Source organism: Lithobates pipiens, unplaced genomic scaffold (genome assembly GCF_037356315.1).
Source record: "Lithobates pipiens isolate NorthernLeopardFrog02 unplaced genomic scaffold, aLitPip1_a1.2 Scaffold_16, whole genome shotgun sequence".
NCBI lineage: Eukaryota > Metazoa > Chordata > Amphibia > Anura > Ranidae > Lithobates > Lithobates pipiens.
Window position 1 is genome coordinate 538,785,767 of NW_027507748.1, and position 14,749 is coordinate 538,800,515.

Sequence of the window (14,749 nt, forward strand, 5' to 3'; positions counted from 1 at the left end):
AATGGTAACCCCTCACGTTTTCTTAAAGCAGTATGTGAACCTAGCCTTAGGATTTTACCTAGAAAAGCAAACTGACTGCATTCTTCTTTAACTATATACCTAGAGCATACCCTCCACCAAAACTTTATGAACCTTATGGACCCCTAGAAATCATATTAAAAAAAAAATCATGTTTATGTACAAGATTTCTAGGGGTCAGTAGAGTTTATAAGACAGGTTTATGAGGAGAGTATGTTATATTGTTAGTACCCGAGAAACCTGGGACCTGTAGTAGGTAGGGATGAGCCTGATGTTTGAGGCGAATGTAAGTGTGTTTGTTTTGTCACAAACGAACCGAACATATCGGCCGTTCGCGGCAAATTCAAGCATCCCATAATGCACTGCGAGATCACAGTGCATTGATGTCTGATGATTGGTCAATGCATGCACCTAACCTGCATGCTTTGGCCAAACACTGCTGCGAGAGCCATCACTGGCCAAAGGTAGGGTGCCTTTGGACAATGATGGCTCAGGCGACAAAGTCCACACCCCACACTATATAAGGCTGCCTACATAGAGGCCGTGTATAGTGTGTGGACGGAGATAGATGTTTGAATTACATTTTTTCCTTTAGAAATTAAATTTTGCTGCGGGACTGTAAAACACATCAGACAGATGTGCTACTTTAGAGGCAGACTATGGGGACCCCCCTAGGCACGATCATTAACCACTTCCCGGCCAGTGCACGCTGATGTACGTCGGCATGTCCATTTCTATATGCTGCCCTGCCATCGCGTGTGCGCTGCCGGCGGCATGTGCGCTGCCGGCGGCATGCTCGCGTGCCGGTCGGGACCCCTGCGAGTCCTGTCGCGGGTGCCACGGACTCTATCGCCGCTGGGATATCCGCGATCATCTCACAGGGAGGCTGAACGGGAGATGCCATTGTAAACAGCATCTCCCCGTTCTGCCTAGCAACAAGTGACACTGATCTCTGCTCCATGTGATTGGAGCAGAGATCAGTGTTCACTAACACAAAGCTCAGCCCCCCACAGTTAGTAACACGTCCATAGGAACACTTAACCCCTACACTGCCACCCCCTGGTTAACCCCTTCACTGCCAGTGTCATTTGCACAGGAATCGGTGCATTTGTATAGCACTGATTGCTGTATAAATGACAATGGTCCCAAAAATGTGTCAAAAATGTCCGATGTGTCCACCATAATGTCGCAGTCACAATAAAAATCGCTGATCGCCGCCATTACTAGTAAAAAAAAATTTTATAAAAATGCCGTAAAACTATCCCCTATCTTGTAAATGCTATAACTTTTGCACAAACCAATCAATCACTTATTGCGATTTTTATTTTTTTTTTAATTTTTTTTTTTTTACAAAAAATATGTAGAAGAATATGTATCGGCCTAAACTGAGGGAAAAAAAATATTTTTTTTATATATATTTTTGGGGGATATTTATTATAACAAAAAGTAAAAAATAATGCGTTTTTTTTCAAAATTGTCACTCTATATTTGTTTATAGCACAAAAAATAAAAAACGCAGGGCTGATCAAATACCACCAAAAGAAAGTTCTATTTGTGGGAAAAAAAGGACATCAATTTTGTTTGGGAGCCACGTTGCATGACCGCGCAATTGTCAGTTAAAGTGACGCAGTGCTGAATCGCAAAAAGTGGTCTTAAGCCAGCAAAATGGTCCTGTCTGAAAGTGGTTATAGGAATATTTAATTTTTATTGTTTCACTTTAAGCATTTTTAAAATAACTGCTCCTGAAAAAAAAAACTGTTGTTTTGAAAACTTTTTTTGCATTGATACATGTCCCCTGGATGGGTCCCGATTTTTTTTATGGCAATAACTTGCATATTAGCCTTTAAAATTAGCACTTTTGATTTTTCATGTTCGTGTCCCATAGACTTTAATGGTGTTTGCATGTTCGCACAAATTTTTTTCCTGTTTTGCCATCACCTGCAAAGTTGTATTCTGTTGTACGACTTTAGTGACCTCTTCATTTTCGACATGAGGCTAGTATGCAAAAGAAAATAGACGATCATTCGTAGGATATTCTCATTGTGTGTACGGGTCTTTACTCATTACCATGGCATGAAAGCAAGTAACAGGAGGTGCAGTGAAGTAGTCAATTGTTGTTTCTGGCGCCACACTTTTTCAAGAACAAGCTCTATTTTCCCTCCTCCAGCTTTATATTAAGTTTCCTAAATTAGTAATTCTTAAAATAAAATAAAAAACTAAAAACTGAATGACACTCACTAAATTAAGTATAGAAGAGTGCTTCAGGGCCATACACCTTGTATGATGGAACCTTCATACCCTTGACAATATTAGAGTGTAAACACATAGAGTTAATGCAAAGTAGCCATGTGGATTATTTTGATTGGATTAGGAAATGATAATATGTCTGGAGGCACTCTGCAGACATCACATGACTTATGATCTAAGGCAGGGGTCTCCAAAATTTCTAAAGAAAGGACCAGTTTACTGTCCTTCAGACTTTGGGAGGGCCAGACTGTGGCCAATGGGAGTAGAAAATGTCCTAGCGTCAGAGGGAGTAAACCATGCCCCATCATTGGTTGTAGTGGAAGGAATAGTGCCCCATTGTTGGTATCAGTGGGAATAATAGTACCCCATTGTTGATATCGATGGGAGGAATAGCCCCCCAGAATTGGCGTCTGTAGGAGGGATAGTGCCCCACCACTGGTGTCAGTGGAAGGAATGGTACCCCATTATTAATTTCAGTTGTGGATGGATCAGTGCCTGTATAGAGGCAAGCAAAGGGCCACAGTTTGGAGACCATTGATCTAATGGGAATAATAGTTTGCCTGGGTTGGAATTTCCAACACCAACACTACTGCTCTTTCAAGGTAAGTGAGGCACCAAAGTTGTCCCCTTAGTGAAAGAACATGTACAGCTGGCTAATATGCATGTTTATGTTTATGCTATAATTGTTCAACAGAATGGTGAATGGATTTCCTGGTGGCCATTTCATGTCTATGTGCAACTCAACATATCAACAGACAAGCCCCCCTGATTATATGGTGCTGAGACCCAGCCCTATACAATACCCATAAGCAGCTGGCTAATACAGTTGCTTGTGTTTAAGGGTGCAGCCACAAACAGATGCCTGGGGGCAGCTAAATCTGCCCAATGCAGGGTAAAAATTGGGCTTTAGGTTTACTGCTAGGAGCAGATAACAAGTATTTTAGTCCCTAAATGCAGTCTTTCTCGTTTACTATGTAGATCACATTCTGTGAAGAACAAAGTAGGTCTGTCTGTTGATGATTATTTTGTTTAACATACATGTGATCATAAACTCAAGAGAAACATGATTATGGGTATAACTCATAAAGTAAATACACTGGTTCCTGAGTTCAGTGTAGGAAACCCTTTTGACAGAAAAGCACTCTTCCCATGTACAGTATATTTTGCTTGGCAATTTCTAATGGCAACTTTCCAGGGCATGCCATTAAAGGGTTGTCCCTGCATTCTGGTAACAAGGAACAGGGTGGTGTCTAATGGCAAATTATTCAATGGAAAATGGCACATTAAGTGTAAAAAAGCAATGCGTTAGCAAACAAGTAGTTGTGACTATAGAGCTGATTTGCTAAAGAAGTTTAGAATTTGATAAATCGTGTAAATACTTACATAAATTATAGAATCATGTGAAAAAAATCTGCACATGATTCAAAGTTATCATGAATTTGCTTTCCACATAAAAGAAAAAAGAAAATATTCACACATTTTTTCAGTGAAGATTTGCAACCCAATTCAGCCTCATTCATATAGTTTATATATGCTGAGTGACCTAAAAATAAGGAAATCCAATGAAAGTTTGAAGAGAAGAAACCCAGCGTGAAGAGAAGAAACCCTGACCTGCCACCTTTGGTAGTTTTCCGCTCAGGTTCAGCCTCTCCTGTAAGTGCAGTCCCTGACCTTGGGACGCTAAATGCTCCAATAAGGCAGGAAACCCCTTTCTGTGGATCTTTTGGAGTAAAAATCAGGTGCTAACTAGCCCCATATACAGCAGTGCAGCCAGGGCTATGTTCCTTAGAGAGCTGTCCAAGTCTAGAGCCTGCCTCCCAAAAGTGAGTGGATCCATTGAACTGTGACATTGCATTTCCAAGATAAGTATGTTTTCTTATTTTTTGGAATTTATCTGTAACTGGCCTCATAAATTGTGTGTTACATCTCTTCTCGGATCAGCTGCAGCTGCACTGTGTTCCAGTATGCATTCTAGTAGCAATTGTGGAAGAGAAAACTAAGTGTCTACATTAAAGGGAATGATTCATTATGCTGAACAGGTGAAGTAGATAGAGCTCACATGGGGCGGCATCTTTGGTTTTGGCAAGTACTCCCCGAGTGGCCATCTTGGAATTGGGCAAGACTACCTGGAAGACATCTTGGAAGTGGGCAAGGTGAGAAGTTTGCCAGGAGTAGGAGTGTCAGAGAGGTTACCTGGCTGGGTGACTTGCTGGGCGCCCTGGCGCGCCGTTGTGCACCAATGCACATTGGCACCTGCGTTCCCGTGCGAAGGTATGCACGCTCCTGTGGGCACTGGTGTGCATGCGCCAGCTAGCACTTATGCGCGCGCTGGTGCGTGGATGTGCACGCATGTGCGCAATGGCACGCATGTTCCTGGGGGGAACTTGCCCGCGTGCTTCTATGGGCACGCTGGTGTCCGGGCTTGCGCGCCTGTGCGAGTTGGCGCGCACACACGTGCGCACTGTTTGGTGCCAACCAGTCTATTTAGTTCTGCAACACCCTTTGCTCTGTGCTGCCTGATCATCAGCTTCCCGTGACCTTGCTCCTGTATCCGTATCTGTGTTCTGATCTCCTGATGACTAGACTTGCCTCTTGGACTCCCTGGATTTCTGCCTGCACCTGACCTTGGCCTGATTGACTCCGCTTCTGCCTACTCCTCTGTACCTCGCTGCCCGCCTGTTGGTGAACCCGGACTTGTCTGCTCTGCTCCTGCTCAGCACTGTTGCCTGTGTTCCTGGGGGCCCCCGGGCAATAGGAGATTATGGGGCTCCCAGGCAATCAGAGATTATGGGGTCACACACACACGCAGTATACAATCACATAGTCCTAAGGTGAGCTCAGGGAGGACAGAAACCTCCCGTGGAGCAGAAGGGCAAAAGCTCGCTTGATCTTGAATCACATAGTATACATGTACACACAGTATACACAGACATGTTTCTATTGGCTGAGAAGGTACTGAAGAGGTGGGGCAGCTATAATCTCAGGATTTTTAGACCAAAAGGATGTCGGTAAGGGACATTTCAGAGAATTATGTAACAAAAAACACAGATTTTTACATACTATCCCTGGTTTTACTGAGGCTGGCAACCCTGATGGGGTCCCCTAATGGCCCGGGGGCCCTCGGGCAGTGCCCGAGTGGCCAAATGGTCAGTCCGCCCCTCTGTAAGGGAGACCACCCTCTGCCCAAGCGGACTCACTGGTCAGGTAAGTAGCTGTCTGATAGGGAGGCAGGCAGAAGAGTTGAGGAACATGGGGTTAAAGACCTAGCGGCGTACAGATAGTGCATTCACATGATAGGACCACATTCCAACACGCCCATAGCTGGAAAGCCTGCATCAAGGGCCATTTCCTGCTGCCTAGCGAATAGATATTTCCTTACTTATATCTCAGCGTGGCATTATTTTTATTATACTTGACTAAATGTCAGTGTTCCAGCTGTGCTGCACACTGAGCTCACTGCATAACAAAAATCCACATGGTTCCTATAGGTAAAGGTCATCAGACCAGGTAGGTATTTTGCTGCTGAAAGAGTGAATTCATGTGCTAACTGACATCTCTTTTGGGTAAGGAGCCCAACCTGTCCCACTGACAGAAACATGCATGAGAGGAGCACCAGAAATCCAGTTTAAGGTAGAGAAAATCCCCTCCATACTGCAAACGCTAACACTATGACCTGAAGAGTGCATCAGGATCTCCTTAAAGAGGCAGACAGAAGCTCTCCGGCCCATTATGCTTAGCCTACAAAGTAAACAATGTGTCAAGACTGCCTTAAAGAGGGTGACGGAAGGTCTTCCACCCCAATATTCATATCCGCAAAGAATTGCTATGAGCCTGGATGAAGTTGCCTTTTAAAGATAAAGAGTGTGCTAAGATTGCCTTAAAGGGGTAAACAGAAGCTCTCCTGCTTACTATTCATCACCACAAAGGATGACTGTGGGCCTGTGTGAAGTTACCATATCCAAGTTATTGAGAATACCTCAAGCTGCATTCCAATACTGTTGCTACCACCTGCATAAAGCCACCCTCAGCAGAGAGCAAGCCAACTTCTGGCAAGGAAGGATAGAGAGAATAAGCTGGTACTTTATGTTCAGCCTAAGGCTGGCCATTCTCTTTAAGGTAGGTAAGTTTACCATGAGTGGAGAATAACCAGAGGAGCCAGGTAAGAAACCAGAGCAGGCTCTAGGTAAGAAAGTTGCTACAACATTTCCTCAGTCGAAAGAAGTAGCCTGCATGACCTTCCAGAGACAGGTTCTTGTTGAGACAGTTTAGGTCAACAGCATTAGAGATGTGGCTGAAGTTGAACACTTGTCATTACTAGCGGACGAAGGCTAGAGTACAGATTGCAAGGTCTTTTTCTCCTTCTAATTGTTAAGAAGCGTATTTTCTCCATTTGTGGTCTCTGCATATCCTCTGAAGGTTTTCTGGGTCAAGGTGCTTCTGCCCCAATTTTGGTGGCAAACAGTTCACTATCCAAAAGCCCATGGTGGCATTATCTGGTATGCATCTTGAAGCTTTAAGGGGCTAGGTTCAGATGCAAGTTTTCCATAGAAAAATACAAAATTTGCATTGCCTCCTTTTGCCTGGGACACTTTCTGGCTTCATGGGCATCAAAGATAATCAATGTTCCCATCTCTTTCCCCTTACCTTAAGCAAATTCTGTGCCTTGCTTTTGAACCCATGCACTACCATTCTGGGATCGTGCCCTTTGTCTATTATTGGTCAGCACCTCCTGTATTAGGATTCTGGACCCAGTACTAGCCTCATTGTCTTCTTGAAATATTCTCATAGAAAGATCCTTAGATGGGGAATAATTGGTGCAGGCTTTATCAAGCAACCTGACATGGTCCTCCAGATATTCCAGGAATTTGGATATGTTCAGAGCCTTCAGAGATTGTTGCTGAAACTGACTCACCTTGGCAATGTCTGGGTGGCCCTACTCACAGCCCAGGACCGAGTGCTTTTCCTCACTGATAACTTTACACACTCTAGTCCCAGATTCAAGCTGTCTGTACCAGAAGCGATCTGGATCTCCACTTTTGTATGAAAGGCCTAGAATTGAGGGTAGCCTAATTGGAGGCAATTCCTTTGGCCTGGCTTCATCACAGGCCTCTGTTCCTCGAGGGACAAGTTGACTCAGCCTTTGGTCAGGTGATTTCCCTATTGCTGAGGGCTCTGTCTCTCGTGCAAGGATGTCTTCTCTTCCTATTTTAAGGAATCCCCATGGAAAGACACCTCAGAATGTGGATCATTCTGGGGAACAGACCTAGACACCTTACATATCAAGGGGCTTGGTTGTCTTTTTTGCGTCTTGTTTTCCAAGGTAACATTCAGAAGTTTTGGGCTGTTTTATGTAATCTGGATGCAAGCAGACAATTCCATTAAGGTTGCATACTTCAATTCAAGAAAAAGACTAGATTGGTATTCTTGGCAAAACACCAGGCTCCAGCCTTGTCAGGTATGAGCATTCCAGGTATACATCTTGGCAGGCAGACTGCATCTGACAGCAGTGCCTACACCTGTGAGACTGATTTCTACCCCTGGAGCTATTCCTGGAGGTGTGTCCCAGGTAGGCAACTTCAGAGGTTGACTAAGTCAAACTAAAATTTAGGCCGTTTTGGCAGTGGTCCTCTGGTAGGGTGCTCCTGTGACGTTCAGTATTTCCTTCCCTCATTTGTCTCACATGTTCGGAATGGAAAGTGTTCCAGGCTGATCCAGACAGATATGGTACACCAACCTAAAAAAGGGTGACAGACAGTTGCTCCAAGGGATCTACTGAATCAGGATCATCTGTTCCCAAGGAATGTGTTTTGCCATCCAGCTTCAAGCTGCCTTTGACAGCTTGATGATTGAAGCTCAAATTTTGAGACCGGGAATTATGGAGTCATGCTAAGTAGGGAGGTTTACTTCTTGTTAAATCTATTGTTGGACATGTGATGATTGCTTATTTTGGTGTAAGCCTCAGGACTTTCATCCCAATAGTTTCTTCACTGGACAAGTCTTCGCCTGCAGCCGGGCCTAGGTCAGCATTCAGCTCTTAATATTGCTGCCCGTGTGACTTTGTGGGATCTTAAGTACTTTACTCGTAGCCTTCACTTGGGGAGGTGACTGTTCAAGACTGGTGACCTTGTCTGGCATGGAACCTTTCACAGGTTTAACATAAGACAAGGTTGTTAGAACCCATTTCTCTATCTTGCTCCAGTTTGTTTCTATCTGTCTCCTCAAACAGGACATCCTTATTCATTCTTATTCCGTCTCTTGGTTGGATGTGGTCATGTTGGAATGTTTCCCCTTACTTTTCCCTTGTATTTCAAGATGGATCCTGTTTTTGGGGCAGGCTTTGGGGGCATGTCCCCTTGAGGGGGTATGCTCCGGGGCCTGTCCTGGGGATTTTAATGTTGGTGCGGATGGGGAGGGTATCTCGGATGGTGCTCAGTTGTTTTTCTACCAGGCGGACATTTGCCCTTATCTGAAGTCAGCTTCTGGAATTATTGCGGAAGCTCTTCAAGCCGCAGGAAGTTCACAGCCTTGCTGTTGTCATGGCATCAAGAGCCTGTGGGCGTTTATTTGCCTATTCCATAGTGGATTTGCTTTGTCCAACTTAGGTGAAGTACTCCTTAAATACATCCAGATAAATGATGGCACACTTGCAAAACAGTCGTTTGCTAGCCAACGTAGCTATAGAAGGCTCCAGCGCACAATCGCCTTGTGGTTCCTAAAGTTAATTCTAAGGTCCCACTATATGGCTGGGCTGCAACCACCAAAAGTAATTGCTGTACATTCCTCCAGCAGCATCTGAACATCGTGGGCACCTTATGCAGAGATATCAGCCAACATGACCAGCAGGGGAGCCAATCTGGTTCTATTGTGGAGCATTCTTTTAGCACTACTGATGGACTTAGTAGTCCTCACTACACCTGTCTTTGGCAGGAAGCCAGAAACGTACTCACTATGTTATGATAGAATTTGCTGAAGCTTCCCACCCTAATAGCTAGTTATTGATCTGTCATACGTATGCTGCCATGGAGGCACCAGGAAAACAGAAAATTGTATCATACTTACCGTAATTTTCTTTTCCTGGTGCCTATCCATGGCAGCATACCAAAACCACCTAGTTCCTTCCTAGTGATGTACAAGGAATGAGCTCTTGTGTGGGTGTTAACTTTTTATAGCTATGACTGATCCTGTAAGCGGAAGTAGGTGGGCTACTATCATGCGTATGTTGCCATGGATAGGCACCAGGAAAATAAAATTACGGTAAGTATGATCCAATTTTCTGGGGGTTTTTTCCCCCAGAATTTCCTTGAGGTTTGTGTTTCTGTTGGAGAGATTTATCCTCACTTGCTGTCCCACAGGCAGTGTTTACCAGAACAAAAGTAAGAGGAAATCATCCTGGAGAGGACACAGCATACCTAGGAAAATGAAGGTAATTCAATGGCCATTATACGTTGGTAACACACTGGCAAATGTGACAACACATGAGCAACAAAGGGGACAATCAAAACAAGTCATGGGAAACAAATGGTCAGTGTTCACAATACTTGGACAACTTCCTTTTCTGCTGGCCAGGCTGTGTTCTCACCAGACTTTACCGGAATGGTTTTACAGTCTATTCATGCTTGTGTATTAAAGTGCTACTAATTTATATGCATGGATGGATGTAACTCTCTAAAGCAATGTAAATAACAGTAGGATGGGCTGCTACTTTAGAGGCTGAAGGAGGGCATAAATGTGAATAGAGTTCATAACAAAGAAGGCAATTTCCCTAAGTCTTTCCTAAATGTCCTTATACGTAGAAGAATCTGAGGTTTTACTAACTAATCAGCAGAGGATCTGTCCACCGATCCCCTGCTGATTAGAGCAAAGTGGGTGGATGACAGGCCTGTGTCCAGTTTATGCAGAGCAGGCACGGGCAGAGCCCACTCTGCTCTATGGGCATCCTGGTGTAAACGGACTCCACTGTTTACATCCGATTTCCCTCCATTTCGATTTGCCTAAACGGGCAGGTGGACTTGATAAGATCCTTTGTGTGAAAAGGGCCTTACACTACAAATCACTGGAAAAAAAATTTGTTAAATTTTCAATACCTTCCTATAAATAAACCAAAAGATAAAAATATATGTATTCAGGTAAGCTACCAATTGAAAGCTTTATACCTCCTACCCCTCCAAAAGGCACAACATTAGGAATGCACCGATACCGAGCGTATTGGTCCTAATACCGAAATTGATACTTTTCGGTGCAATTTTCCCTTAATATAAAATGAATGGGTGCAAATTGCACTGCAAAGAATCACAATGCTATTTAAACAGGAATTTGGTGCAACTCTTGTCCGAATCGCATGTAATCTCCCCCACCGCTCCTGTGTGTGTATAGAAAGGGGAAAGCACCATATAATGGTCAGTTTATTATTAGAACTCACATTAAGTAGCATTCAAATGCAAAATCTGCATAGGTGTCCCGGTCCCACTGATAATAGAAAATCACAGCCACTGAGGTGTTCACAGGGCTGGAGGAGATGTATAGGGGTCCACCCCCAAGCTGACATCACTTCTGCCCTATCCTGGAACTTCTGCTCCAGCGGCCGTGACTTTCTATCATCCGCAGGACCGGCACACTTATGCATATTTTGCATTTGACCAGATATGTATTAATGTGCGTTCCAACATTTATAATAAACTGCCCACTAGATGGTGCTTTTCCCTTTTTATACACATACACAGGCATGGTGGGGGAAATTGCCTGCGATTCGGACAGGAATCTCGCCACATTCCTGTTTAAATTGCATGTGATTCTTTGCAGTGCGATTTGCCTCCATTTATTTTGTATTGACGCAAATCGCACTGAAAAGTATTGGTACTCGTTATTGGCGAGTACTTGACCTAAAGTATTGTTACTCATACTTGCTGATATAAAAATGGTATTGGTACAACCTTACACACCAAATTAGGCCAGGCTACAATAACAAAAATTTGTTTGGCTCGCAACCAACACATCTTGCAAAAAAAAAATGCTGGTCCTATATAGAGGAAAGTGTGGTTCTGAAGTGGTTAACTCTGTAATAACCTCCTTGCACATCTCAAAAGAGGTGAAGATGCTTGCCACCTGCAACATTAATGCCTTTGGCTTTGCTTCAAAAATTATACCCCATCCCCATGTAGATTTAGTGGTGCTTCAAAAGCGTCTTCAAAGCCTTCATACAAGTCTATGGCAAAGCTCCCTTGAAGCACTTGCAGCTTTTGAGAGGCTTTAATTCAGTTTTAGATTTGCTTTGTTTTGGAGAAATTGTAGGTATGATACACACACACACACACACACACACACGGCATTCCTAAACTTCAACAAAGCTTCAAAAGAGCATCACCGAAGCATCACTAAAGCTCCTCCGAAGCTTCATCGAAGCACCACCAAAGCATCAAAAACATGTTGAAGCAGTAGGCACTTTAATGTGTGTTGAAGATGAAGCAAGCGTAAATGAGCCCTAAGAAACCATTTCATGAAAAATAGAACAAAGCCATATACAGTGCCTTGAAAAAGTATTCATACCCCTTGAAATTTTCCAAATGTTGCCATGTTACAACCAAAAACGTAAATGTATTTTATTGGGATTTTATGTGATAGACCAACACAATGTGAAACATAAATGCGAAGTGGAAAGAAAATGATAAATGGTTTTCAAATTTTTTTACAAATAAATATCTGAAAAGTATGGCGGGCATTTGTATTCGGCCTCCCTGAGTCAATATTTTGTAGAATCACTTTCGCTACAATTACAGCTGCACGTCTCGACTAGGGTAGGTAATAGCTCACCTGAGACAGTCCCTACCACTGCCACAAATGCCTTCTCTTAATTATAAGGATTAACCACACAAAACATAAATGAAGTTAAAATGGCCGAAAACTGCCTTTTATTAAACATACACTTTCTTTACATAACATAACACAACAATACATAACTTATCCAGATAACAATATTCTAGATTCCTGATGGTGCCATATTGCCAAAATTGTGTGTCTGAGGCACCAGATAGCTGAGTTGTGACCCCAACCAAAAAGCACCGGCTTGGAGCCTAAACCACCTCAGGCACCCATCGGTCTTAACACCAGTATGCATTATACTGTACACACTCGAGGACTCCATACCTCAGATGGATCCTCACCATTTTCCCAATAACCATAATAGACCTCCGTCAAGGACCCCATCGCCAAATAATACAAACAGCACAACCATAAAATCAATAATAAAAAAACAAAAGGGGTGGGTGGGAAGGATGCTCTTTCAATGATTTCCTCTCTGCAACTGAGCCGGGATCTCCCCTTCCGGACAACTAAACTCCCGGCCCCTCCCCATCACACCATCCTCTGGGCCAATAAGGTAAGTGAAAGGACTGACCATGCTATATATACGATAGTTAACCCGTGCCGACCGGTTCACCTTTTCACCCTGTCATGTATGCCCTTTACTGACTCCGTCCCTCCTCTGTTCTGGGCATATCTTTTTGGGTATTTCTGCTTTGCGCAACTAGAGAGTAACATTTTTGCGCTTTCCTCCTTCCAAAATGGCTCACGCTCTATCAGATTAGATGGAGGGCATCTGTGAACAGCAATTTTCAAGTCTTGCCACAGATTCTCAATTGGATTTAGGTCTGGAGTGGATATTGACTGGGACATTATAACACATGAACATGCTTTGATCTAAACCATTCCATTGTAGCTCTGGCTGTATGTTTAGGGTCATTGTTCTGCTGGAAGGTGAATCTCAGCCCCAGTCTCAAGTCTTTTGCAAACTAACAGGTTTTCTTCCAAGACTGCCCTGTATTTGGCTCCATCCATCTTCCCATCAACTCTGACCAGCTTTCCTGTCTCTGCTGAAGAAAAGAATCCATTCCCCACAACTAGATGCTGCCACCACCATATTTCACGGTGGGGATGGTATGTTCAGGGTGATGTGCAGTGTCAGTTTTCCTACACACATAGTGTTTTGCTTTTAGGTCAAAAAGTTCTATTATGGTCTTATCTGACCAGAGCACCTTCTTCCACATGTTTGCTATTTCCCCTACATGGCTACTCGCAAACTGCAAATGGGTCTTCTTATGGTTTTATTTCAACAATGGTTTTCTTCTTGCCACTCTTCCATAAAGGTCAGATTTGTGGAGTACACAACTAATAGTTGTCCTATGGAAAGATTCTCCCACCTGAGCTGTGGATCTCTGCAGCTCCTCCAGAGTTATCATGGGCCTACAATTTCCATTTTCGGATGATGGATTAAACAGTGCCTTGTGAGATGTTGTGAGATGTTCAAAGCTTGGGATATATTTTTATAACCTAACCCTGCTTTAAACTTCTCCATAACTTTATCCCTGACCTGTCTGGTGTGTTCCTTGGCCCTCATGATGCTGTTTGTTCACCAAGGTTCTCTAACAAACCTCTGAGGGATTCACGGAACAGCAGTATTTATACAGAAAAATTCAAATGTAGTCCCCCGTGCTACTAAGTGAGTAAATAGCAACTAACAAAAGTGATAATGAAACTATTGCTAGATCTGAAGTGTTCACAATACACTTGTAGCAATAAAATAAATGTAATCAGCGCAATTTCCCAAACATTAATATAAATGCAAGTGAATATTGAAATTAAAACTTACTATAAAACTTAAATATTGAAATTAAAAATCAGCCTTAATATTTACCCTTAAGGCTGATTCATCAATTTATAAAGGTGAGACTTCTGTGAGCACCGAGCAGGTGTGTGAAGGCACAGGATCACTTACTGTTTGTGGAGTCAAATTTGAAGAGACTGTTTACCTATCTACTTTTGTTTGGATCAGCATTTTGGACTTTTTTTTATTTCAAACACTTTTGCACTCTTCACTTTATTTGCATTGACAGCTAGAATTTTGTCATTATTTAATATTTAGACATTTTTTTTTCAATGCTCACTTGCATTTATATTGATGTTTGGGAAATAGCGCTTATCACTTTTCAAATATAAATTTTTATTAACCTCCAAACATGGCGCGGAAACCCCGTGGTACAAACATAGGTTTTTTTTCAAAAAGAACCAAAAACACTGCGCTATTCAAATGTGTAGACGGTATACAAACAGCAGCTAACACAACATCTAGGTGTACAAATGTGGCATAATAAATTTTGTGAAAAACAGTGTAGCGCTTATTTGTTTTTACCACATTACAATGTGACCAATGTAATCATTGCATACATTAAACTGTGCAAACTAATAAATACATTTAAACACTCTTTGCTGTATATGATAAACAAAGCTGGAATGTCCAAACAAATATATAAAAAAAAATTATATATATATCAAAAATAGGAAAACAACGTGAAAACAAGTGAAAAGTTCTCCAAATTTTCTGTGTATGATACGATGAAGTGTAAACAGTCCTACACCTTCTCCAAGGAATGATCGCACAATCACCGCGTGAACCCTCCACCACATGAAATGGGGGCTTACCAGACTTAATGGA